This window comes from Petromyzon marinus, chromosome 55, assembly GCF_048934315.1.
Source record: "Petromyzon marinus isolate PM22_M1 ecotype Great Lakes invasive population chromosome 55, UKy_Petmar_22M1.pri1.0, whole genome shotgun sequence".
Lineage (NCBI taxonomy): Eukaryota > Metazoa > Chordata > Hyperoartia > Petromyzontiformes > Petromyzontidae > Petromyzon > Petromyzon marinus.
In genome coordinates this window covers 8,187,704-8,215,278 of record NC_133721.1, presented here as the reverse complement: position 1 = coordinate 8,215,278, position 27,575 = coordinate 8,187,704, and the positions used below count along the sequence as shown (strand labels likewise).

The 27,575-nt window shown below is 47.6% G+C and overlaps 1 protein-coding gene across 2 annotated transcripts in view; it reads left to right on the top strand.

The window, feature by feature from the left end:
* The first annotated feature begins 3,551 nt into the window (after nt 1–3,551).
* The window catches only part of LOC116954499 (SLIT and NTRK-like protein 2), a 34,243-nt gene continuing 10,219 nt past the window's right edge, over nt 3,552–27,575 (top strand). The window contains exons 1-2 of one of the 2 annotated variants that reach the window (XM_076052317.1): nt 3,552–3,622; nt 4,259–4,418. The gene's annotated coding sequence lies outside the window, so the exon portion shown is untranslated. Of the gene's footprint in view, nt 3,623–4,258; nt 4,419–4,717; nt 6,403–27,575 lie in introns of those variants that run through there. The other variant, XM_076052316.1, reaches the window with a different exon arrangement.

The window sequence follows — 27,575 nt, the reverse complement described above, 5'->3', positions numbered from 1 at the left end:
CCACATCTTGTCCTGATCTCCAATTTTGCAGCCAAAATAAAGGTGATAGGCTTTCTTAACCGTAGAGGTTATACGACGCTTTTGTGATGCAAAAGCCACCTAATTACAAACATATCATAAGATATCTGCTTTGTTCACACAAGTACGAGGCATCTCTGCTCACTTTGGCTAATCAGAAATGTGTCCCTTTGCAAAATCAAACACTGGAAAATAAGAAAGCACGACACTGTATGATTTCTAGTGCTGGTGTAGGGCAATTTGCTCAGCAGAGGGATGTAATCCTAGTTATTATTGCATTATCCATGACTTTTAGGAATAACATGATGCATTTCACATCATGTATGACACAACACCAGGTTCAGATTGCATCATTCATTGTTTTGCTAAAAAAGCAAGTACTGTCCAAAACCAGCCATAGATTTATTCAAAGATCCAGTCAAATATGTATTTTAGTTATTTCTGGTTTAAATTGAGATCCCTTCCCTTTATAACTCACAGCCTCCGCCATTCGCAATAAAAGGGTCGTATATATTGACCCAGTAGCATATCTTGAAAACTAGAGACAATCAACAATTGTAAAGTTGGACTCCATTTATTTCATAAGCATTTTGGCTGTAGACCAATGTTATATGCGGCTTGTACACATCGAATACTGAACTCGATTATCATGCTACCAGTTGTGGCGTTTGGTTAATATTTCATAGCATCGGTCGGTGCTGATGTTATCAGTGGTGATGTATACAAGTATAGTACAGCAACTGATTTTTTTCCTGTACAACTTTCGCCACGTGTGCTTTTATTTTATTTTTTGCATAACTGTCACCTCATGCCAGCAATATCCAGACTCAAACATCCTTAGTTTCCGAGATGATGTGACAGTCTCTGGACGCATCCCCTGGGGGTGATTTGGACGTCAGCAACACGGGAGGCGGGGGAGGGGGACGTCTATGGGTTAACGATACGCAGGGCTGGATAAAAACCTCCTTTCCAGCGGTGTCCTTGAAGCGCTTGAAAAAGCGTGTCGAGTCTGAGTCTACCTAAAGGATGACCCTCGCCGGGATTATTTCAATGTGACCGAGATAATTGGGACATCATTAGCTGTCGCCCGGTTTGTAAACTCGGCGAGGTGTGATGCTCCTCCGCAAGCTCGTAGCGTAGAATTTAAAGAATCCATTTAATTAGGTGTCCGAGCCCAGATGCAGGCGGTGAACATTCGTTGACGTGCAAGCACGCCACGCAGTAGCGTGACGAGCATGGGGGGCAGGGGGTGCACCCCCCCCCCCGCCCCTGGTGGCCAAAGCTACGAGTTGGGGCCCCCATTGACAACCACCGTGAGATGTGTTTTCAACAACAGTGTAAGAAAACAAAAACACGGCATTTAAAATGGATCGCCCCTACAGCGTTAAATGTTCGAGACCGTGTGCGTAGGGCAAGAGGAGTCCGTCAAGTACAATAGCCTCTTGGTGCGACCGTGCGAGACATCTAACCGACTGCCGCACGCCCTGCGCTCATAATGTAGCTACGATGCTATGGGTTGTGAGCAAGCGGCGATGCCCAGGTTTGCGATCTCACTCAGATGTGTGCTGTATGTACGTATATTGAACTTCTTTTTGCAGAGTACGTAGCCAACCGTGATAATTGAAGATGCGGCTGAGCATGTTGGCAGTGACCATATGGGGCACCACAAGTGAACGGTGAATTGGAAAGTTGAAAGGGGCTGTTGCCAAAGCACTGGGAAGTGGAGGTAACGGTGATGTTAGGGTTAGCTGGAGGTAAGGGCGGTGTTAGGGTTAGGTGGAGGTAAGGGTAGCATTAGGGATCGAGTTTATGGGAGGTAGAGGTTAGGGTGGTGTTAAGATTTATGAGAGAACTATCGTAATAGCGTGGGTTGGATTGTTGGTTACACCGAGTTGATTAGTTAGGAAACTACGAGCTGGTTTGCTTGATTATAAGTATGCTCAGCAAGAGGCCTAGTACAAAGGGCTGATTAGCTTATTGGTTACGGATAGAGCCCGTGGGCGGGATAGCATTAGCAATCTCCCTCTTTGGTTCTTTCGGTAAAGTCACATAGAATGAGAATAAAATAATAAATTAATAAAATAAAATAACAATGAAATTCTCACGACGTTTCGGCCACAACACAAGTGGCCTTCATCAGGTGAAGGGACGAGACTGTCTGAATGAATGCCACTTGTGTTCTGGCCGAAACGTCGTGATAATTTTATTGTGTTATTTTATTAATTTATTATTTTATTCTCATTCTACGTGACTTTACCGAAATAACCAAAGAGGATGAATCCTTGCAGTCACGAAAGCTTTAAATCGAAATATTAGCAATCTGGCAAGCTCGCTGCAGAGTCAGTCAGATATAACTAATAACTCTATTGGGCTGGCAAGTTGGTTACGGATCTGTGTAGGGCTAGCGTTGGATGATCTCGTATGGATGGTCTTGTATGATCTCGTATGGATGATCTCGTATGATCACGTATGGATGATCTCGTATGCTCCTCCTTCCTCAACCCATTTGCCCGTCCTCGACAATTGCAAAATCTGGGCCTTTCTCAGTTGTTTCGTTTTAGCCAGATATTCGATTGTGTTGCTTCGGCCGTTTTTGACCATGTCACATCGCCCTAGCCGAAGGAGCCCCTCTAATGGTTGAACGTTCTCAAACGCCAGCCTATCTTCTGCTGGCGTTGATGTTGGAACATTGTAGTTCAGGTTTTTTTTTTTCTAATGGAGCGAGGGGAAGTATAGCAGCAGCAGCAACAACGTTCAGCCGTCGCGTTATTGCCCAGTGCTCGTAGCCAGACAAATACAAAGATCCCCGTATAGCCTAAACATATTGTTGGGGCAAGTGCTGTTAGCGAGCCAACACCAAGCCCGACCGCCAGACAAACACACAACCAGTTTGTTTGTTTAACGCGCAAACGGAGCCGCGTCAGATGTGAACGTGACGAGACAGCGTGCCTCTCGTGATGCCGTTGCATTGTCAATGGGTACACGGCATCTCCGCACGCTGTGGATGCTGTGGATGTACCTGAACGTCCAGGATCAGACTCAACCCCCCCCCACCCACTCGTGCAACCATCGCTCAATGGACCCCTTAGGCTCTCCTTTTTTTTTGATGCTCTGATTAATATTTTTTTTTACACATGCGTCGGTTTAGCCGAAGTGAGACTTATTACGCAGGCTATAATTAGGCGCGCGTACATCATAAATGCAATACAACGCAGCAACAACAACAACAACAACAACCCAAAGGATGTGAAATATATTTGTATTTACACGTTCATATCATTCTTCCTAAATCAATCCATGCAAATATTGGTCTGCTGCCGCAAGCTGCATGCGATTTTAACTTCGTATTTCATGTCCTTGAGATACACGTGGGGGTTTTTACCCCTTCCGCTTTGTTCCAGTAGATGGTTAGATGGTATGATGACGACGATGACGATGATGATGGTTTTATTCCGTGAGTTTGTTGGAGTTTTTTGCGGTGCGGTGTGACGCAAGGACGTTCATCCGAGGCGAGCTCCGCGCAGCCCACAGACAGCACACACACACACACAGCGGCTCACTCACAACGCAACCCAGCTCCTGTGCAGTTGCTACAGAGAAAAAGGTGTGTGTGTGGGGGGGGGGGGAGATTGTATTCCACACAACCGAAAATAGAGGCAATCTACATACAACAGCAAACAACCTGCAATAGCAACAGCGAGAATAAAAGACACAGTAGCAACAGCAGTCGAACGATGCGATGAATGTGTGCAGTTATGCGACAGCAGCATGATTACCGTCATCATGAGTGGCTTATAGGGCGTATGTCGAATTAGATTTTGTTGTTGTTGCGATGTGGTGGTCTTGCGATTAGCGAGCGGTGTCGGGTTCGAAAGCGCTCGCAGTCTGAAGCGCAGGACGAATCTTTTTTTTCTTCTTCATATATAGTCCTGGGTCCGTGGAATATTCGGAGCCAATACGGGCATAAGTAGGATTATTTTATCTTCTCTTACTCGCATGGCTTATGCAATGCAGCACAATGTCACGCCATTTGTTGTTTGTTCGTGCTTATTCCAAAAAAACATTGGCAATAGTAGATATATGCATAAATAATTGCCGGTCAATATAGAAGTTCTACTTAATTATCGACCTGAAAAATAGGTGACTCTTTTTTTGTTGACCCCTTCGATGCATAATATATACGTAAATAAACTAAGCCATTAATTATCGTTGAGTTATTTTTTTTGGTAATCTTCGGAAGGCTTTACTGACGGAGCGCGCACCACTTGACGGGATCTACTGAGACGACCGCAACGTTGGCCGTGGCGTTCTGTTGAGCCGCTCTCGAAGCCCGTGGCAACTTTGACGACGGAGCCATCCGCTCACCGCCCACACCGCCGCCGTTGTACCATCGAGCACCGGTAAGGGCAGAGCGCATCTAACTCGCCGCAGAGCGCGTGTAATGAACGCCTGCTCACGGTCGACGGATAGCTTGCAAACGAAATGTGGTTCGTTGTTGGGTTTTTTTTCTCTCTCTAACGGACAGACTAACGTGCGGTACAGCACAAAGGGCAACATTTGAAGAGGGTGGAGGAAATGAGGGCTGGGAACGTTCAGATATATAAGGCACCTTCTGGATGGGGAATACGAAACAAACAAGCCATTGCAATGCCTGGAAAGGTAATCGCTGTAATGGACTCTTCATCATCAACAGCAGCCACGATCAATCCACTGCTGGATAGACGTGTCGCCATCCCTTCGATGTTCTGACCCTCCCCATGATAGCTAATGCAGCGCAGACAGAATGCGTAACGGGAACAGGCGACAGAAAGGGACCGCCCGCCGACGGGAGACGGAGCAATGAGATCAGCTCGTGTGCACAGGCACGAACGTTGGATTAATACATTTATGCTGAGAGACGGCGGCGGCTTGCGGAAGCCTTCATCTAGCAGCGGATTGAGCGTGGACTATGATGATGATGATGATGATAGAGTACGTACTCTCAGGCTTGCGTGGATCTCACAGGCGCTAGGATCCCACATTCTTCTCACCCATCCTCCGTGCGTATCGCTACCACGCGCTCTGTACGCCATCGCATGGAGACGACTGGAAGCGCTCGGAGGAGCTCACGTGGTGCGCGCCCGCATTACAAGCCACTGAAATAATTGCCAAATTAAAAGGGGACCCGCTTAACGTGTGGCGAGGTGGCAGTTTAGGTATAGGGTGGCCAGCCTAATTTGTGATCTTCGCCCATGTCAGTCGCTTCACAAAGACAATTGCCTTTAATGCTGCCGCTGCCGACGACGACGACGACGATCGGTGAACGGTGTATTATAGAACAGAACGTAATTTTGTAATTGTTGTTCATTACCCTTCAGACATTCTCGAATCGGGTTTCCCCATCTCGTGTCGCGACATCCCTTCGGATAAGGAAGAGGCAAGGCAGGGAGAAAGAAAGGGTTGGTGGGTGGGTGGGTGGTTGGTTGTGGGGAGGGTTGGAGGCAACGGGGAGAGAGAGAGGAGAGAACGGAGAGAGGGAGAGAGAGCCAACAGTTACCATAATACGTATTCAGCTCACGTTCATACTCGATTCACAAACTAAGCTGAGTGGGCCAGGCATCGCGACTCGGCCGACAGTAACGCCTTTCTCTCGTAGTGCGCTCGGGCAACGCTCACAATGGACGCTCATTTAAACTCTCTCTCCCGCGTTTGTTGTAATAGAATTTGCGATGTCCTAGGTCCGCGAATCTGCATAGCGATGCGAGTGTTATAGCCTCTGTTCTCACTGTGATTTTTTTTTTACGTGTGTACCGATAGACGGTACGTATGTTTGCTGTCTGCATTCATTACATCTTGTAATATAAGTGTAAAGAAATAACATATTTACAACAACAACCTGAACTTGCTTTTAAAAAAAAACATAAATTCCTACTTACATTTGCTCTTTGGCTTTATTTATTTTTCTCCACGCTATCTTCCCGCAAGTGTTAGACAACGAATATTGGTTGGCGGGGCTGGCTTTCCCTTTAACATCCGTTGGAATACCGTTAGCGGACAATCGCGCGCTGCGCGTGTAGACCAGTCCTCCAGCGCGCACGGCGGTTCCTGCGCTTGCACGACACTTATCCGCGAATCAAGCTCGACACTTCTCCAGGGCCTCTTCCGAAGAACGATACCCTCCGTCTTTGGGTTGTTTTTTTTTCTTCCTTCCTTCTAATCATCCGTGCCGAAGAACGGACTCGTCGTCGTCGTCGTCTTCGTGGCTTTGAGATTTTTGTTTTTTTTTTAATTCAAAGGACGGGAAAATAAACCAAAAAAAAATTCGCGCAGCCCTCGTCCCGCACCAAACGAAAAGGAGCAGCGTTCGGCAAGGCTGCTGGGAGCTTCCCGCACTTAACCAACGAGGTGTGTACGATTGCATCGCAGCGCACCAGCTCGTGCAACAGTATTGCCACTCGCCGTTTACCTGTGCTCGTGTTTGTACCTGGACGTGCGGTATTGTCGTTGTCGCGTCTGTGTGTGTATATCCGCTTGTGTCTGACAATGTAGGTTTGCGTGTAGTGTCAGCGGTGTTATTCGGATATTCGAGTTTCGCTTAAGTTGCGATAGCAATGCATGCGACAATGGCATTGGACTGACCGCGACGTTTTAATTCCATGGTGATCATAATCATCGGCAGCAGCAACGATAGCAGCATTAATATTGTCATCATCATCATCAGCAGCAGTAGCCAAAGCAGCAACACTCTCAGCAGCAGCAGCGTTATTGTTATCAGCACAGCAGCAGCACAATCAGCAGCATTAGCAGCATCAATAGTATCACAATTAGCAACAACATCAGTGGCAGCACTAATAATGTCAATGTAATTAACAGCAGTACTTTCATCATCACCACCATGGGCCGATTGCAATCTGAACCTCGCTTAAGTATCGCCTCGGTCAAGTCGTGACTCAAATGATCACGGCAGTCAGTGGTAAATTCGCCATCAGCAGCGGGGAGACAAACACGGCTGGGCGTGAGTTGGTTATTTATGGCCACGCCATAATCTTCATGCACCGGTCGAGACGACCTCAGTGGGCACTCGCTAACAAGCGTTGTGCGGATGAAGGGCGAGGGGAGCCTGTACCGTTGTCGCTTATCAACGAGCGCATCTCCTAACATTAGTCTCGACCACGTCGCTTATTTTGAATATAAGTGCGCGGATTTCCCACCGTGCCTCGGCTATACAACCAAGCCACGCATCATCACCACCACCACCACCAAGAATATTAGCAACAACAGCTGGTGCCACGATCAATCCACCGCTGGATAGAGCCCTCTCAAAGACCGTCGCCACCGCCGTCATTGCCGTTATTGATTTGACTTTTGTTGCGTGTGACGCAAACGATTGCACAAGAGGCCAATTGTCTCAGCTCCATCTCTCCGCCGCTGCATTTCCTTCGGGGGAGGGGGAACAACAACACAAAATCAGTAGAGTACTCATCACACAGCAGCGCTAGACAGAGACGAACATCTCCCCCGGTTCAATCTTACTGTTGGCTTGTTTGGTGGCTGGGTGGGGGGGAGGAAGTGTTGTTAGCGAGCACCTATTAAAGGCTGGCACAGCACACGATCACGGACTCGTGGTGGTGCCAAGAAGCGCTCATGCTATGCAAACCACATTCGCCTCCCCTTCTGTCGATTGTGAGCTTTTAACGCTAAGTCGACTTAGAGGATACACGGTCAAGACCAAATTACCACTCGTCACCGACGATGTCTACGCATCTTAGAATCGAATCCAGGTGGCTGGGATCATAGCGCAGTGAGTGAATCATGCCCCCGCATAGCCTTTAACCCACTGTGGTCAGAATCACGCCCGGCAGCCTTTGTCTCCCCAACAGCGATGTTTGCAACACCGCCCTCGGTATTCATTTAAGGCTGAGTTGATCTAGGAGCTGGCCCACGACCTCGTCAGATATCACTCGCCGCTGATGTCAGCCGTGGCCGGTAATTGAACTCAAGTTGTCACGTAAAGACAAAGATTCACCCCCCCCCACCCCCCCCCCCCCCCCCGTGTAGAATTTCACAGACTGTTTGGCCAACACGCTGTTGCCGAGCACCTATCAAGGCCCGCGCGACGCACGATGGTTGTCATTTGGCCAGCGCTAGGGTCGATCGGTTTGTAGCGCAGGGCGCAAAACCACTGCGCCACCGCTCCCCCATGCATGCAAGCTATGCGCATGCACAGGAGTAGAGCTACGAGATGGAGCCGTGCGTTGGGAGTCGAGGGCTGGCTTTGATTCTGCGCGAGCGCTCGAGTCTCGAATGCGTTTGGGAGCGATGTCATGTCACGTAACGTAACCGCTATCCTTAAAAAAAAAAACGAATCAATCAGTGGATTCCACCACACGACGGGATATGATGCGTGTGAAAGATAAGGCTAGCAGTGTCTGTTCACCGGTAATCATTAGAGGAAGTGTGAGTGGCTAATGACAATGGTATTGACGGGGTTAGCGTTAAGGATAGCGTTAAAGATTCGAGTGGGGATGGATGTTATTCGTAGGGTTAGTGTTAAGGATCGTGTGGTATTAAGGTTATAGGAAGGGGATTATGGTTCAGATTAATATTGTCAGGTAGTGTTAGAGATATAGGTTATGGATAGGGTTAGTGTGAAGGATAGTGCTATACTGGTAAGGGTTTGATGGTGATCATTACTGAAGTTACGATGGTTAGAGTTATGGATATGGGCTACAATTAATGTCAGAGGTAGGTTCTATTAAGGGTAGTGTTAGGGAGTAGCAATTAAGTGAAAGGGGTGACGCGGGTGTTAATGTCATAGCTTTCGTAGGGGTTGGCGTTAGGGTTGGACCAACCCAAACGTATATGAAGATTCACATTTCTTTAAAAAAAAATTGTATAGATTTCAAATCCATTGAGAGTCACGGTTTTTTTTCCCACTGGGGGAGTGAGTCATGTTTTGCTCCAGTCACTTTCTCAATGCTTTGACCGCATAGCAGGACCGCTCATTAAAACGACCAGCGTGGGTTTTTGTCATCATATCCTACAAAGGAGGGGGTGGGAGGCATTCCTACACTTGTCATTTTCACAAAAGCGTGCCACTGTAGGACCCTCGGCACAAAACGGAGTCGAATTTTTTTTTCTTTGGAAATTTATGGGAATCACGCGGGGAACTCTTGTTCAATTGGCTTTCATTTTTGTGCATTCTCCTAATGTGCGCGGGGCCAGTGTGTGGCAGTTACTCTGGCCATGAATATAGACTGACCTTGAAAAGGGCACTCACAAAACTACAGAGATGCCCAATAGTAAGCCTAAAACAGACGACTGAGGGCTGTTTCGTGAGCGCCTATGAAAGCTTGCACGGTGCATGCATGACAGGGTGGTATGGACCAAAACCGCACACCTGGGTGCCTTTGCTCCTCCAGTGTTGACGTTTAACGCACTGTGCCAGATAGCCATTTAAGCATTCGCCAACCCAGTTATGAGGTCCAACACCAGCTCACCACTGATGTTAGCTGTGGCCAGGTATCGAACCCCATTTAACAAGTGTGATAATCACTACACTACAGCTCCATACACACACCTGACCCCTGTGCTGCGGTGATCTACAGGTGACTTCAGTACCACATGCCTCCCTTCAGCACCACCACAGTCCGCACCATGCAAAAACAAATGACCTGGACAGATACGGTGCTGAATAGCCATATGGGTCAGCTACAGCTTCGCTGGGCCAGATGCACCCATGCGTTCAGCGAGGTCAAACAGCCACCTTCCACTGAATTCATCATTGCTCCTCGCCCAGTCGCGTGTTCACGCACGGAGTCTTTATCGCCGGCGTGATTGATTATGCCCGAACGAATCGCCATTCCTATTCACGTGCCATCCGGGAGCAATGTTGCTGTTGTCCTTTGTAGGTGCTGCCGTTGTTGCTCATGATGGTAATAATGGTGATCATCATTATCATCGTCGTGGTGTTTTTTTTTTTGTAATAGTGTTGCCGTTTTTTTTTGTACAGCAAGGCAGCGTTGCCTATCACAGGTTACCCAATGCTTTTAAATCTTTGCTTTGAGTTGCATTGTCATCGTCGGCATCATCATCATCAACATCATTGTCGTTCTAATCCCCCGGCAATGGCGATAGATCATTGTCCCGGCCATAAAATGTCATCGTGCTGAATTCCAGAGCCGCTCTCATCGGCAGCAGCAACAGCAGCAATAGAGAGCAAAGCTAAATAACTAAATAAGTGTATGGATAAATAAATAAGAGCTTGCCAATTGTTTTTGTACATTATTGTACGTGACACATAAATTCCACAGTGTGAAGATAGAGTCTGTATAAAAAGGCTTCTGCGATTTATGTATGGTCGGTTTTGACATTATTTTCCTCTCCCACCGAGCGATACATGCATGCATACATAATCATGTATGCAAAACAGAAATATAAATCTTGACATCTCGTGTGAAGGATTATGCCAGGCAGGTTTTTCTTTCGTTGTTAGACGGATGGTTGGTCCTCCTATTGTATATTGCCTATTGCCATGCATGGATTACACTTTGCAGAAGATCGTATAACAGGAATATGAGCTTTTCCCAGGACCTTACATATGTTCACAGCACATGTATAATGCAGTATTTCATGCATGACCAATATTGCTTGGCTGCATTTTGGCCAAAGGCTGACGGAAATAGCTCACCACGCCGAGATGATTTTTTTTATCATTATTTTTTCATGCACAGAGTCATTTGCGTTGTAGTGCGGACATATGCGTGAGTAGGTTTGCATTGAGAAATAATTACGGAATTAACAAGTCGCTAACCGGTGGGGGGGGGGGGGGGGAGAAAGGGGCTCGTGATTTTTTTCAATTGCACTAATGCACTACGTTGTACACTTGTATGCAGGCTTAACAAACAAAGCAAATCCGTTCACGTAAAATGAATTGAGTATGGGGAGGAGGAGGGGGGGGGGGAATAATATGATTCATGAAGGTTAAAGAGCGATTATTACAGAAGAGGGAATGCAAGTATTTACGTGTCACGTAGCACAATATTTATACATCGGCGTGTGCCTGTATGTTGTTGTTTTTTTTTCTTTTCCTGTGGGTCTTTATGGCTTCGTGCAACGTCCCACAAGCCAAGCGAAGTCAAGTCCCGGTACGCGCCACTCTGTATGCATGCACGTTGAACTTCTTTCGCACCGTGCGTATAGCCAACCGTGCTAATGGGAGGCGTGGGCGAGGGGGGGCGAAGGACAACATTCTAAATCTAGAACTAAACGGAACAACAACAACAACAAGAGCAAGCAGTCAGCTCGCACGGCCGTCCGTAAGCGTCGTTCTCTCTCTCGCCGCGAGCCGTGAGGCCAAATTACACCGTGGGACGTGTTTTTTTTTACTTAAAACTTTCGTGATTGCAGGAATTCATATGCTTGGTTCTTTCGGCAAAGTCACGTAGAGAGAAAATAAAAAAAACTAAAAAAAACATGACGTTTCTATCGCTTGTGTTGCGATCAAAACGTCGTGGTGTTTTGATTTTATTTTCAAATTTTAATGTATTTATTTTATTTTCTATCTACTTGACTTTACCGAAAGAACCAAGGATATGGAATTGTTTTTGTTTGTTATTCCGCACCCGGTTTTGTTTTCTTGTTTTGTTGAGGTGTTAGAACGTCCCGTGGTAATGCAACGTACGGGAAAGGGAGGAGAAGCAGGGCGCATCGAATGGGAATCAATTGACATTAAGGGTGGCGTTAGCTGCTAGCTCCCCAACCCCGCTGTTTGCAGGCTTTGACACAGCGAGAGGGTTGGAGACAGGGCTGTGATGGTGGGAGGCGGGTGGGAGGCGGTGTGCTGCGGGAGGATGCCGTGATGCCTTAAATTCTAAAGCGGAGCTAAGGACGTGTGGCCTCGCATTACTAAAGTATGGTGGTGGTGGGGGTTGAGGATATTGGTGTGTGTGTGAGTGTGCTTTGGTGGTGGGCGGCCTTGGAGACAAGAGAGTGACGTGGGTGTTTGTTGATACGAACTCTTTCCGACGCGCGGAGATGGCGCCTGGCTTATTCATTGTCGAGAAACGCGTGGGTTATTTTGTTCCAATCGCTTGCGAAGACCAATTTTTTACCTGATGCGCGTATCCCTTATGCGCCCGTGGCTGCATGCCAGAGCGTACAGGCAGCTCGGCATCAGCGGGGAAGGGCGGAGGGGGTGTTCTGATGGAGCGTGCTGCGTCTGTGACACCCGCGGTGCACAGTCAACATTATCCGTTTAATTTTACAAAGAGTGGGACGTGTGACTCAGCGGTGTGACGGTTAGCACGCTGAACTTGCAATTCGGTCGTCGATGGATTTTATTTGATCTCCCGATTGTGGCGGTTGAAACAAAAGGGGGAAAGTTTCTGAAATATATCTCGTCTGCCTCTGGTCCACCCGGCAGTTTCGATGGGGCACTCCACAGTTCGGTTGGGTCGCGTGCGGTGAGGTCATTTGGCCAGCGTACGAGAGTTCGGCCCAAAATCTCCTCTAAGAGGGGCTCTGTAAACCTTCTGCTGGCAGTGGTGTGAGAAAGGCATTGCAGAGCTGCGCATTAACCTTTTTTTCGAATCAAGAGCGTCTCTTCGAAACGGTAGTCCCAAAGTACCGTGGCGCATGCATGCGTGCATGCGCGCACAAGACTAAGATCCCCCATATAGCCTTAACAGACTGTAGGGGCAAGTGCTGTTAGCAAGCACCTATAAAGGCCAGTAACGGTACACCAGGGGGTGGGTGGCCAGCACCACGCCCGACCGCCTTTGTCTCCCTAGTGGCAATGTTTACACACCGCACCAGGTGCTCATTTGAGGCTGAGTCGACCTAGGGGAGGCCCGGGACTGGCTCAGATAATCGTCACTGGTGTTGGCCGTGAGCGGGAATCGAACCCAGGTCGCCAGGTTCATGGCGCAGCGCGCTAACCTCTACACTATCGCTCCCCAAAAACGCGTACACACGTGCAGCGCATCGCACGCCTCGCGATGAGTGATTCTCTTCGGGGAGGACGACTTTTTGTGAGGTTGGCTTCGGCGACTGTCCTCTGCCTGATTCACATTCCCCCGAAGTGTCTGCTTCGCGCGGACAGTCCGTGATGTCGCGCGTTGTCAACTCACTCCAGAGCGCAAGGGCCTCCTGATGCCGTGTGGGCCGCAGGGGATTTTGTGACCATACTTCACCACGCTGGGTTGAAAACTCATTTATCTAGAACTGCTTTTTGGGTTTAGTTTTGTTGTCCATCCCCCGCACCTCCGATTACCACGGTTGGCTACGTACGGTGCGAAAGAAGGTCAACGTACATACATGGTCAGTGCAAGGTCTGGTGCTGCCCTCTGTCGGCCACAACGCCTATTACAACTGTCTTTAGGGCGAAATAGACACCCGTGTGTTCCCATAAGAAGGCTCAAAATCCTGCTGAGCTTCCAAAATCGGATGAAATCAGGCGCACACAGATGATTTGGTTAAGGGCTCCTACGAACTCCTTGCTAAGGGTCCCTGAGACTCCTTATTTAAACCAACATGTGGTTTTGCTATGGGTATACTTGACCACACTATAAGAAATTAAAATGGACACCATTAGCTAGGGGTTATGAATAATGGATGAGTGTCCTTCTATGCAGTTTTTTTTTTACATAAACAAATCACTTTGAGTTTTGCTATCAATTAATGTTGACAGTGATCATCGTGCTAATATATAACGCCCACCACTGTGTAGTGACAGGCAAGTAAACGTTGCTTCTGTAACAAATATATCAACGTATTATTTTAAAAGGAGTTCATGTAAAAACGTAGTTACGTAGACACACCGTGCTAATCGGAGGTGCGGAGGAAGGACAACAAACTAAACACACAGTCAAAAACTATTTTCACCAAATCATTGGGAATGCCCTTGACCACGTCACATCTTGGAAGCTAAGCAAAGTTGAGCCTGGAAGAAAACAAATATTGGTTGGGCAAACGCCACGCACATCAGGTCTGTGTGGTGGACATGAAGGGGGCAGCGCAGCATACACCAATGGTTGTACTCTACTCCTATGCTACACCTTCACCAACCCAGGACTAACCTGCAGCGTGGCTTTCGACCATGCACGGTACGAGGCGGGAACGGGAGGGGTGGGGGGGGGGGTCTCACTCACATCCGGCAGTGTATTTGTCTAACAGCTGTATCGAACATTCAATAAGCATGTACGATACAGGCGCAAGAACGGAAGAACAACAACACACGCGCACGCACACGCACGCAAAACGTCCCATCCAGTGAGCGCGGTGGCTGGGTAACGGCGACCCACGAGTGTTGTTGTAGGAGGGACTTCGGCGTTGTTTTTGTGTGTGTGTGCGTGTGTTGGTGTCGGCGCAGGGACGGGCGCGCGTGGGAACGAGCGAGATGTGGGGCGGCGTTCTATTGAGGGGGGCCGAGCGGCAGCATTAATACAAATGAGAGTGCGTCTGTACGTGCATTGCGGTGTGTGTGTGTGCGTGTGTCGGTGGAGCGGTGGCGCAGCGGTTAGCGCTGCGCAGCGCTCGCACCCCCGCGATCCCGGGTTCGATTCCCGCTCACGGTCCAACACCAGTGACAATTATCTGAACCGGTCGTGGGCTTCCTCTAGGTCGACTCAGCCTCAAATGAGTACCTGGTGCTGTGTGTAAAACATCGCCACTGTGGTAGACAATGGCGACCGTGCCTTCATAGGTGCTCGCTAACAGCACTTGCCCCTACAGTGTGTTGGAGCTATACGGGGATCTTTGTCTTTTGTGTGTCGGGGAAGGGAGTTGGGAACGGTTGAGATGCGGAGGGAGAGAGAGATGAGAGGCAGACGGATGAAGACGCACAGGAACAGAGACGGATGCGAACATGCAGAGAGAAATCGCCGTATGCATTGGGTTTTTTTTTTTCAAAGAGAGGCAGTGACTGCGACAAGGGTGGAAAGAGTGTGCACGGAACACAGAGATAGCGGGGGAAGATTTAGAGATGTAGTGAAATAGGCTGGGAGAGGGAGTTTGGGAGTAAGGTAGCGGAGATAAGCAAGCACCGGGCAGTTATAGTCGGCTGATTAAAATGCAGCATGCGATTTGCATACAATGAGCGATTACACTTCAAATATTTAAATTACCATCTCTCCTTTTCTCACAATTTTAATCTCATCATTCATGGTCAGCACTCGCTTTCAGAGCCTGAAACCTGCACCGAATGTGTTTTCATCTGTAATGTTGTTTCATAACCGTCCAGGCGGACTTCCGTGGCGTTAACGGTGAGCGCACTGGAGGTCATAGGTTAGACGACCCGCTAAGGGGCGCGTGGGGGGTGGGGCTCGACAGCACCCCCTGGTAGTGACCCTTTCCACTGGCAGTGGCGTGAACCGGTCATTTCAGGGCTGCACCTTTAACTTTACGTCGTGAAAATTTTATTTCATTATGTTTCATGTTGTTATTTGATTTCCATTCTACGTGACTTTACCGAAAGAACCAAGAAGATGAATCCCTGCAGTCACGAAAGCTTTAAATCGAAATTTAACCGCCTCTACGGGGAGGGATTCCACATAACCCTGAGATCCTTCAACAAACTCCGGGACAAGAAGGCTCAGCTAATCGAGTCTCTCACCTTTCTAAAGAGATGCCGAGACTCTCAGGCGCTCTGCTCCTCCCACCCAGCTAAAAAGACGCTGCCAAAGCTTAGCGGTGTTCATTGAAGCACTGTCGTCCCGTCAGTTCTGTTCCTTAACCTGAAGAAGGCTACTTGTGTTGTGGCCGAAACGTCGTGAGAATTTTATTTTATTATGTTTTATTATTATTTTATTTCCATTCTACGTGACTTTACCGAAAGAACAAAGAAGATGAATCCCTGCAGTCACGAAAGCTTTAAATCGAAATTTTACCAGAGTGCTCATATATTTAAAAAAAAAGAAATCTAAAGTATGTGTATTTATATAATTCGGTCCATTTCGTCTCAAATTACATTTTCTAGGTTGCATTTTTTTGTGCTTGTATGTTATACATTTTATTCATAATAGAGGTTTTTTTTTGGGTTAGATCGCATAAATATATAAACGTGTCGTTAAAACCCGCCACCACCCGACACAGCCAACTAGTAAGGGTTGTCACGTGAACAGAACGTGGCCAATTCATCACTAGTACAGCACTAACCGGTGTGTTGGAGAGCCAAGCCACAACATTTACAATCTGAGTACGACGTTTCGCCATTAATTACAACTAGCTTCATCAGGCAACAGCCAGATTTGTGGAGAAATCCACCTGTTTCGTTCCTTATATAGAGGCGTAGATGTGGTGATCACACTTCTGCGCTGTTGCGCAAAGTAGGGGAGGGGGGGGGGATTAATGAGCCAACGTACATTATGCATGCGCATTATTGGAGCCCTTTGATCTTGTCCTTCCTGCCCATTGTGTGTATTAAAATACCCGTACCAACGGTAATCCGTTATTTTTTGAAGAAATTTTAAGTCAACAATTCGGTCATTTTTTTTTATTCATTACATTTTTTATAGGTTGCATTGTTGTTGTTGTAAGTTATCGTAAATGATATTTTTTAACACATTTAAAACATATAATGAGGTACATTTTGTTTTTTATTTAAATTTTCATAGGTTGGATTTTTTTTCGTTGTAAGTTATCACGATTCATAGGTTCTGAAGACGTTTAAAATTTAATCAGGTCTATTCTGTCTTTAAAAAAAATGTAGGTTGTTTTTTTTGAAGTTATAAATAATCATCATAAGCATTATCTTCTTGACCACCACTGCTAGAATGGAAATCCATCGGTATAAAACACCAACATTGCAAATTGACAAACACCTCGTAGTAGTTTCCATATTCACGGAGATTATTGGCAAGCCCTCTTACGAATGAAATGATTTTGCAGCACCAGCGTTAAATTCAAAACCATTGGACCCGGCAAATACCAGACTGTTAGGCTTAAGAGATTGGTCATTTTACGTGGCCCTAATTATAAACCATTAAGACCAACAGCTCTGTGCTTTTTCAAGCTGGACTGAAATTATCATGAACAAAAACAACATTAAGTTATTAAATCAAAGTTATGCTTTCAAGAGCTTGCGTAATACACTAGAACCCCTCCTATTAACGCCGGTGATTGGTTCCACGAAATACATTTTAAAGGCTTAATTCGTTCCGATAGCATTGCAAGTTACCATTTATCACCCCCGAAAAACGTACTTTATAATACTAACAACATTATACTAACAACACTATTATAACATTATAAACACATACTATTAAAAGAAACATCGTTAATCAATGCATTAATGATTTTTTTACTTACAGTACCTACGGCAGCCCGTCATTAACAGGGTAATGTCGGTAAGCGAACACATTGGGCTCTATGGAGGCACGTCGTTAAGCGATTAGTCGTTATACACCACACTCTACACTACATTATGATACACTACTATACACTACACTATACACTACATCATGATACACTACTATACACTACACTATTATACACCATGCATTACACTATACACGACTATACACTACACTACTTATGCTACACTATACACTACATTATGATACACTACTATACACTACACTATTATACACCATACACTACATTATACACTACACTACTTATGCGACACTATACACTACACTACGAAACACTATTATACACTACACTACCATACACTACACCACTATACACTACAATACTATACACTACACTACTATACGTTACACTACTATACACTCCATTATACACAACACATTGGGCTCTATGCAGACCCGTCGTTTAGCGATTAGTCGTTAACAGGGGTGGTCGTAAAGGGGACTCTTGTTTTTTAGACGGGGCGGGGGGGGGGTACAATTTTGTGATATCGGCGATGGTATAGTTCGGGTGAACGATGGGTGGGGGGGGGGGGGTGATGTCTCTCCGCCTGATATATAAATCACAAACAGCCATCGGGGCCCACCGAGGCCTCCGTGCCATCTTTTCAAATGCAATTTTCCAGGGACGTAACGATGGGTGGGGCGGGGAACAATGCAAAGTGCCCCAATATCGGTTTGCCTGCAGTGTCGTTCATCGCTAGCCTCGTGTCGTACTGCGAGGAGGCGGTGGCGGAGCGGTGGCGGAGCGGTTAGCGCGCCGCGCTACGTGCCAGACGACTCGAGTTTAATTCCCGCTCCGCGGATCAACACCAGTGACGATTATCTGAAGCGGTCCTGGGCCTCTGCCCCTAGGTCGACTCAGCCTCAAATGAGTACCTGGTGCGGTGTAACAACAACAAAAAGCATCGCCATGGGGAGACAAAGGCGGTTGGGCGTGGTGTTGCCCACCCACCCCCTCGTGTACCGTGCCGGCCTTCATAGGTGCGACTCGCTAACAGCACTTCCCCCAACAATCTGTAGAGGCTATACGGGGGGATCTGCGTCTTTCTTTTGGCGGGGGTTGGCGGCGTTTTATCGCCTTTTTACATTTTGACTCACGACTCTCTTCCACGTGCGTCGACCGTCCATGCGCGCACGCGCGCGCGCGACCGCGTGGCTCGTGAACGGTGACTCACGCCGCAAACGGCGTCTTGGCTCGGTTACTCGCACGACCACGGCCACCACCGACAACAACATCGGCAGATCCTCTTCGTGACACATTTCCCGCACGAGCCGCAGGCGCCCCTGTAAGTGGTTGTTAGTCATTAACACGCGGGCTCTGTGCGCTGATTGCCGATGACCCACGGTGATTGTGCTTTTTGCGTTTTTTGCCCGACCTCATACAAAGCGAGCGGTGTTTTAATCCGCATGTGTACGGCGCACGATTGTGTCGTCGCTCTATATATATAGAAAAAAAAATCGCAAATAGGAATAAGCAGCAGCTCGTGTGTCACCTATCACCAGGCAGGGAACAAACAGAAACTGTGCAGCAGGATACAGGTAATTGCCTCTTTGTACGCTAATAATAAACATGCATTCAAATTGCCCCCAAAAAGACCACGGGATTTTTTTTCGCTCTGTCTCTCTTATTTTCAACATTATCATTACCAAGACTTTCGCGCGCACACACTCTGAGCTATCAGACGCAGACTGTCGTGATTGGCTCGGCTTCGAATTTGTTTCCACGGTGGGGGGGGGGGGGGCGGGGAGTCCACAAACTGAGACCATCCCTGCTCGAAGCAAAGAAGATGAGGCTCTGACCACGCTGTATTATCTTGGTGTGGAGAAATCCCTCTTTCAAAAGCTACTTTCCATTAATGATTTACTGAATGTCACGGGATGCACCCCCCCCTCCCCCCATACCACCAGCAGTGACACAACTAAGCAATTGCGGGGCTTCGCCTTTATCTCGAGGCTTGCGCACAGTCAGACGCCTGGGTTCTGCAACCCAAGGGGAATCACTTTCCAACGACACGTGTGCTCTTCCAGCAATGTCCTGTTCAATATCAACCTACGATTAGCACGGTTGGCTACGTACGGTGCGAAATACGTTCAACAAACAACGAGCTTAAAACCAAATCACTTGTGATGTGCGCTACCTCATCAGAATCTGGGAAGCTAAGCGGCATTTTTGAGCGCGGATAATGCTGCGTTTGGGTCACAATCGTGCATAGCCGTGTTGTTATAGGCTGCCGTGGGGGGGGGGGGGGGGGTTTGGGGGTTCATTTTGTGCTCCCTCAAGTGGAGGCCAACAGTGGCACGATCAAGCAATTGCAGGGCTGCCGCTTTCTCATCACTACGCAGACGTTTGAATGTCAAGGGAGGAATCTCTAGATAGGGCAGCAGTTTACAACAACAACATATTCTTAACTCTTTCGGTGAAGTCACGTTGAAGGGTAACATTAAAATAATAAAAATATATAAAACAATACAAATTCTCACGACGTTTCGACCATAACATCAGTCACGAAAGCTTTAAATCAAAACAAAAAAATAATCATCCTCAGCGCGGGAATTGAAGTTGCTTCTGACGTGTCCCAATGTTTTGGCGATTGAAAAAATCGAGTAATTTCAATGCACACGGGCATGAGAGCCGTATTTGAATGGCCCTCATGTCATTGCGGATATATATGTATAAATGCCATAGATTTGTAGGATTTTCTTCGTACATTTTTATTCAATTATTCATGCACGTCTGCGGAACGCATGGACCCAAATCTATAACCAATTCATCATATTTAAATGGCAATGCACTTCATTCGAGCATCGTAATTGCACTATTTTTCACTGTCATTTCACAAGTATATTTTATTTTTACTTTTTTTTAAGTTGGCACCTTTGATCGTGAGTTTAAAATCACCAAACGTAACAAAGTAGATTCATTAACACATTGCTCAAAATGTTATTTATATGAATTATAATGCTGTCAGAGGAGGCTGTTGTGGTGTAATGGTCGGAACGCTCGCGTTGAAATACACAAGGAGCTAGTTAAATCTAGTCTATAAATGAAAATATTAAATATACGTGTATATTTTCCAGGTAAGGCCCACTGAGCTATACAGCTCTTTTTTAGAAGCAACCAGACCACAAACGGCCGCTCAATTTAAGTGGCTCATCACGCGTAAAATTTGTATCTGCCAAAAACACTACAACGCATGTGATTCTGAATGTGGAGGGGAAAAACCGGAGGACCCGGAGAAAAATATACAGGTGTCAGGGTCGGGTCTGAACCCACGACCTCCTGCATACCGGGCGAGGGAGTTAATATCTCGCGCGGCATTTGAAACAATGCTGCAAGTTGATTAATCCCCGTTAGCCGCCTCTGTCCACCCAGCGGTAATATGAATGGGTCTATCACCACGGTTTGTCGACCGATAGGTCGCGTGCGGTGGGGTAAAGTGTGAGTACTCTCACCTCTTACAAGATATTTAGCCAGCATGGAAGGAGTAGGCCAAAGCGCCTCTATGTTGAGCTCCCTCTAGTGGATGTCCTCCCACCAGCGGTGGCAGGAGAAAGGATATTGCAGGGCCGCACCTTTACCTATTGCTGCCTGGAAATACCTCCGAGTAATAAAATGATTAACATACCACCAAACCACCTTTTACGATTCGATCAATTGTCACGATGCGTTTCAAAAATGAAACGCTCTCTCGTTGCCGCCACGTAGCTCTCATTGTCGCTTATTTTTTACCTCCTAATTTATACTGCTTTGTTCACTCTATTAACCTAAATGCAACATTAGCATACCATTCATGCATCACTCTCTACGAATTGTATGTAATCGACTCTTGCACGCGCAATTAGATGCACGCGTTATAAGCTCAGAAATCCGTTTTAATTGACGAATTGGTGCATCATCACATGCTTAGCACCGACGTTAGCTCCGCAAGCCTTCGGGCCATGCCTGTCTAATCCAAAGCAACGCTGTGGCTGCTTGTGACAAATCACATAGCGCATTCTCTCCAGCACATGCAGCTCCCCGCTAATTTACCTGTGCCATTACCGGGAATTATTTTGGCCTCGGCACTACGAAGCAGTACGCTTTCAATTATTCTCTATTTAGACTCTCGTGATCGAGCCTCCGCCCGCAGCGAGCGCTGTGCGCTGGTGACCCTGCATATCAACATGAAAGCGCACTGGGCGAAACACATCATAATAATAATACAAACCCACGTTAAAACGCTGGGAGGATGCTGGCCGCGGTATAATGGTGAGCAACTTGGACGAGACAGGAGGTCGCCACCTCGATTCGTTCTCCCAGCGTGGCAGTTGACGCACCGTCAGTATATTTAATTCGACTGTAATACTCTGATGAGCAAATGAAGTTATTTTTCACAGACGTGCAAATGGATAAGACCACGCCACAAGCGAGTCGGACAGCATGTCCGCGATGTGGTGGGGTACAAGTGTGGGCACTTACTCCCACCTCTACCAAAGACCTGGAAAAGTAGGCCAACATCACTCTCGTTCGGGAATCTCCAGCGCTTCCTCTTAGGGGAGGCCCCTCTACCGACAGGGAGAGGAGTGTACCTCGACCTAAAGGCTGGAGCAGGTAGCATTGCAAAGGCCCTAACTTACAACATTTTGGAGCCTGGCTTCTGCAATCCAGGGGCATCAAAGCAGTTCGCTCTTGCCCAATGCTTGTCCAGCAGTATCCGGTTAAATTAGCTGTTGACCAAATAACTTGTAATGCGCCCAATCTCATCAAGTCTGAGAAGCTAAGCAGGTGTACGACCGGATAGTGCACGGTCGGGCAACTACCCTCCAAAAACAGGCTGTTGTGGACCTACGTTGTTGCAGCAGAGAGCCGTGCAGCTAAATCCATTGTTGTATGTATGCTAAACTTCTTTCGCACCCTACGTTGTACTGTGTGCCATGCTCCAACGCCTATGCTTCACACATTCTGAAACCTATGCTCACCAATACGGTGTGGATAGATACTGGATGATGCTGATGCCTGTATAGGTAGTAGGAGAGACACAGACTACCGACGTTCAATGGCAGGAAGCAATAACTCTCAACACAGTACTTGTGATGGAATCGTCACCATTACTCTCATCATCATTTTTGTCGGAGTGATCATGGTCATCAATAGATCCATACAGCCCTGTTCGATTAAACTCTCCCGGACTATGAGCATCAGCCGTGGTCAATCCACTGCTGGATGAGGGCCTCCCCATGCTCTGTGCATCGTTGAGGTTTCTTGACCAAACTTCAGCATACTGGTCAGTGCGAATCGGTGAATGCAGTGAGCAGAGAAGTGGAAGGATAGACGTATGGTACGGCGTTGGATTTTTTATGTACTGCCGTCTATCGTAACATCATACCCCGCAAGCCCTATGCCAACCTGTTTGCAGGCTCAAACCTGTTTAGCTTCCAAGATCTGACAAAGTCACAGTTCGTAATGAGATGTTAGCTGTCACGTGCAGTGTATTGTGACTTCAAACGTAATTTACTCTCTCAAAAATGCATTAATTCAATAAACGACTTGTTATTGCAATTGGCGGCACTCGTGCAAATATCACAACGTGAATTGGACGCATTGTAAATAGCACAGGTGAAACAGAAAAAGATTCAGCCCTGAAGCTGCTTCCTTACGCCAATGCTCGTGGTAGGCCTTTTGACTTGAGGTGGCTCAAGAGAGCTCCGCTGAATGGCGCAACATTTTTGACTGACTCCTTCCGCGCTGGGCCAGACGTCCGAGAATAAGTGGGACTACCCACACTTTACCCTCCCACGCGCGACTTTCCTATTGACTAACTGCGGCGTAACCAGTCGCGTAACGAGCGAGGGGGCAGCGCGTGCCTATCCCCCCTCTCCCCACAGCCCACCCCGTGGCCAAAGCCACGAAGCTGTGGCCCCCTTGACAATGTTTTCAGCAACATTGTAAAAAAAAAGCGATACCACTTTTTTTTAAACGGTCGTTTAAATTTATTTATTTATCACGAAAATCCTTCCATCAACGCTCCACGTTTTATTTCCATTTAATTAGAGCGGTGACGTTTGCCATCCGCAAATTGTGCAAATTAAAAATGTTGGGGCCCCCGCCTGGCCGATTACCGCCGCACTCCCTGAGCTGATAAGGAGGCCGTTCCTACGCAACTGTGGCGTGAACCATTTATGGTGCTGGGTGGACAGAGGTGGGATGATTTAAAAAAAAACGTCCACGCCGGGAGATGGACTTCGATTGAAAGATGGACCTTTCGATCGGAAGTCCAATGTTCCTAACCGTTACGCCAACCATTTCCACTGTACAAATTCACAAGTGTGACTTAAACTCCTCACATTAAATGCAAACAGGAGGTCTCCCTGCCTCGTCCGTTAAGACAAAATCCTTTGCTGCTTCTTTTCACGCAACAGCAGCAGCAGCAGCAACAACAAAAACCCAATAGAGCAAACAAAGCTGCTCATTAGGAGAGATATTAAAGGTGACGGTATTTGCTCTCCTTAAATTGGCTGGGTAAGTGAATGCGGAGACGCGGCTAGCGAGCGGAGCAGGCATCTCGGGGAATTCTGGCCTTGTGTCGATAGCCGTGACGGCGCTGTCTGTGCATCGTCTGGTGCAACATCGCCCCGTAGCACCACCGTCCGTATACCCCCCCCCCCCCCGCTAAATACAGGACAAAGATGCCCCGTATAGCCTCAACAGACTGTTGGGGCAGGTGCTGTTAGCTGGCACCTATGAAGACCGGCCCAATGAGCCGGCCTTCATTTTCAGAAGCGAAATGGCCACAAATGATAGCTCAACGTAGTGGCTTATCATCATGTGGAAATTTATGGCAGGCAAATACTCTGAACGCACGTTGAATCTGAATGTGGAGGGAAAAACCGGGGAAACCCAGATAAAAATCCACGCGACCACAGGGAGATAGGGGCCGTCCGTAAATGACGTCACGCACCTGGGGGGGGTTCAGACATTTGTGACGATGTGTGACGATGGGGGGGGTGAGAAATGTGACGTCACATCAACATCAGAGTGCAGCGCCACATTAAATACGCACTTCAATGACAATAGTTTGAAGCGATTTCAGGCATGTTTTTTTTTTGGGGGGGGGGGGGAGCAGAGCTTTTTGACGTCATATTTGAGGGGGGGTCTGACTTTTTGTGACGCCGTCTGACGAAGGGGGGGGGGGTCATAAATCGTCAAAAATCGCGTGACGTCATTTATGGACGGCCCTAGAGACATGCAAACTGTAAACATACAGGCATCAGGATTGGCCCCGGACCCACAACCTCCTGTATACCTGGCAAGTTAGTTAACATCTCACCACCGTGGTTCCCGAGGGGGTGGGTGGCCAGCACCACGCCCGACCGCCTTTGTCTCCCCAATCGCGATGTTTGCTACACACCGCACCAGGTACTCATTTGAGGCTGAGTCGACCTAGGGGTAGTCCCAGGACCGGTTCAGATTATTGTCATCGTTGTTCGCTGTGAGCGAGAATCAAACTCGGTTGCTCCCAGGTTCGTACGGATCCCCATCCCCCCGCATCACCCCTCCCTCATCACCCCCCCCCATCACCCCACCCTCATCACCCCACCCCCCCATCACCCCACCCCCACCTCATACGCACCCATGAAGAATTCCACGTCCACAGGCTCCTATTTATTTTCTGCTCCCCAAAATAGTGTTGGCCGTGAGCGGGAATATATTTCGATGTTACAGGGACAAACAATGTGGGTGGCCACAACACAGTACCATATGATACACGCGTAAAACCAGAAGGTTTTTTTTGTCCGTGTGTGTGTGTGGATGGGATTCTGCTATGATGTAATGGTTAGCGCAATGGACTTGCAATCCAGAGGTCACTGGTTCGATTCAATCTCCTGGCATGGAAATTGAATCCAATCGGTGCAGGTTTTTTTTTGTATCCACCCAATCATCTGATCCCACTGAATTGGATTGGTTGGTGGTATTACTCTTAGCTATGTGTGTGTGTTGTGGGAGGGGTAGTGGAACAGTTTGTGCACTGCGCTATGAACCCAGCGACCAGAGTTCAATTCCCGCTCACGGCCAACACTAGTGACGATTTTCTGAACCGGTCTTGGACCTCCCCTCAGTCGACTCAGCCTTAAGTGAGTACATGATGCGGTGTGTAAGCATCGCTACTGTGGAAACAAAGGTGCTCGGGTGTGGTGCTGGCCACCCACCCCCACGTGTACCGTGCTGGCCTCAAGAGGTGCACGCTAACAGCACCTGCCCCTACAGTCTATTAGAGGCAATATGGGCGATATTTGTCCTTGTTGTGGTCAGTAGGTGTATTGACCATGCATTGAACACAACGTGACTCCATCAAAGCTGGGCGATTGACTGATCGGTTTCCTAAATCCTTAAGTAAATAGTAGTCACCAATGCTTAGTATCTTAGTGTGGGTCAGATCTTCCTGCTGAATTACAGTGTTCTGCATTTGATATGGGAGTTGCGTTCAAAAACAAAGATAGTCAAAACAAGATTCTTTTCCTCGTGTCCTGTACGTTTATCCAGTATCGAGCGCACGAAGATGATGATGAGGATGATGTGGCCTGGTCTGCAGCCCTGGTGAGGTCACTACATTGGCGAGATGTTAGCTACCTCACCTGGTATACAGGGGGTCGTGGGTTCGATCCCGACCCTGACACCTGCTGTATATTTGGAGTTTGCATGTTCTCCCCGTGGTCATTATGGAATTTTGTTCCGAGTCCTTCTGGTTTTCCTTCCACATTGAGAAGCAAAATCCGTTTTTTTTAATTTGGCTGCGATACATTTCTACTTGGTAAGCCACTCCGTTGAGCTATCCTGTGTGGCCAGGTCGCTGCTGAAAAACAGCCACAACGCTCATTGGGCCTTACCTGGTAAGTAAGTAAGTAAAAAAAAAGTAAAGGTCGTCCCATCACAATGATGTAATACTGTGAGAAACATCGCATAATTTGGGTCGCTAATCAGCATTGTAACATAATGAGTGTGAGTGCACACGGTGTTCCAAATGGCACACACCTCCAGGGCTCGCAAGCCAGTCCAGTGTCGTGACCCTGGCGGCGTGGCGCCCGAACATAATTGCCCTGCCTTTACATTCGCGTACGCATTCGAACTAACAGCATTAATATGGATGCACTTTGATTTATCTGGGGAATCCTTTGGAGTCAGACTTCTATTTCCCGAGTGTTCTACACGCTCACGGTTAGACATATCCAATAACGAGTGGTGGGCGTATGGGAGGAAACTGAAGTACCTGTAAATAATCTACGCATATGCGCACAAGGAATATGGCTCGCCAAGACCAATAATTTCTGCGGCAGTGATATAACATGGGCCGGCTAAATCACTTTTGTGAAACTACTACAACGCACCTTCCCCCCCCCCGCCCCATCTTCGCCGCACGTGCCGAGCGATTTAAGTGGTATCACTTCCAGCCGATGGCAATCTTGGCACAAGCTGGCGGAGGACAAGCGAGCGTTTCGTGCTGGCTTGGACGACTGCTGGGTCCCAGACATCTCGTGCGGCATTTTGCGTGGCATTTCGGGTCGAATGTCGCATGCGTGTGTACTTTCGCCCCAGGCCCCTTGCTTCCGCGATCGCTCGCCCGCTCGCTTTGCTCGCCGCTTATTGCCCCCGCGGCCGGTAAATTACGCCAGATGGCAGGCGGACGACTGGTGGTTGGGACGATGTAGCCATTTCAGATTTTTTTTAAATAAATATACCACAAACATGGGTCCTCCTCTTGGGAAAAGTGGAGGATTCGGGGTTTGAGTGGCAAGAATGGGTTCGCTGTATCTTCCTGATCTGCTCGTGAACATCTCGTCACAGGAGTTTGCATGCCTTTCTCCCCGTGGTCACGTGGATTTTTCTCAGATTCCTCAGGTTTTCCCCTCCACATTTATAATCGGCATGTGTTTATGTGAGCTATCATTTGTGGACAGGTTGCTTCTGAAAAATAGCTATATAACTCAGTGGGCCTTACCTGGTAAAGTATAAACTGGTTTCATGTTTTGTTTAGTTTTAATACGCAGAAAGTCAATCCATCTTTAAATGTATGCTGCCATGGTCTTATAGTGGGTGCTGATATCTATCCAGCATGGAACAGTAGGCCAAATACCCTCTAGAGCGGCTGTCCAGAGCGCCCTCTAATTGAGCCACTTCGGCCAGCAGTTATGTGAGCAAGCTATTGCAGGCCTGCACCAATCCATCTTTAA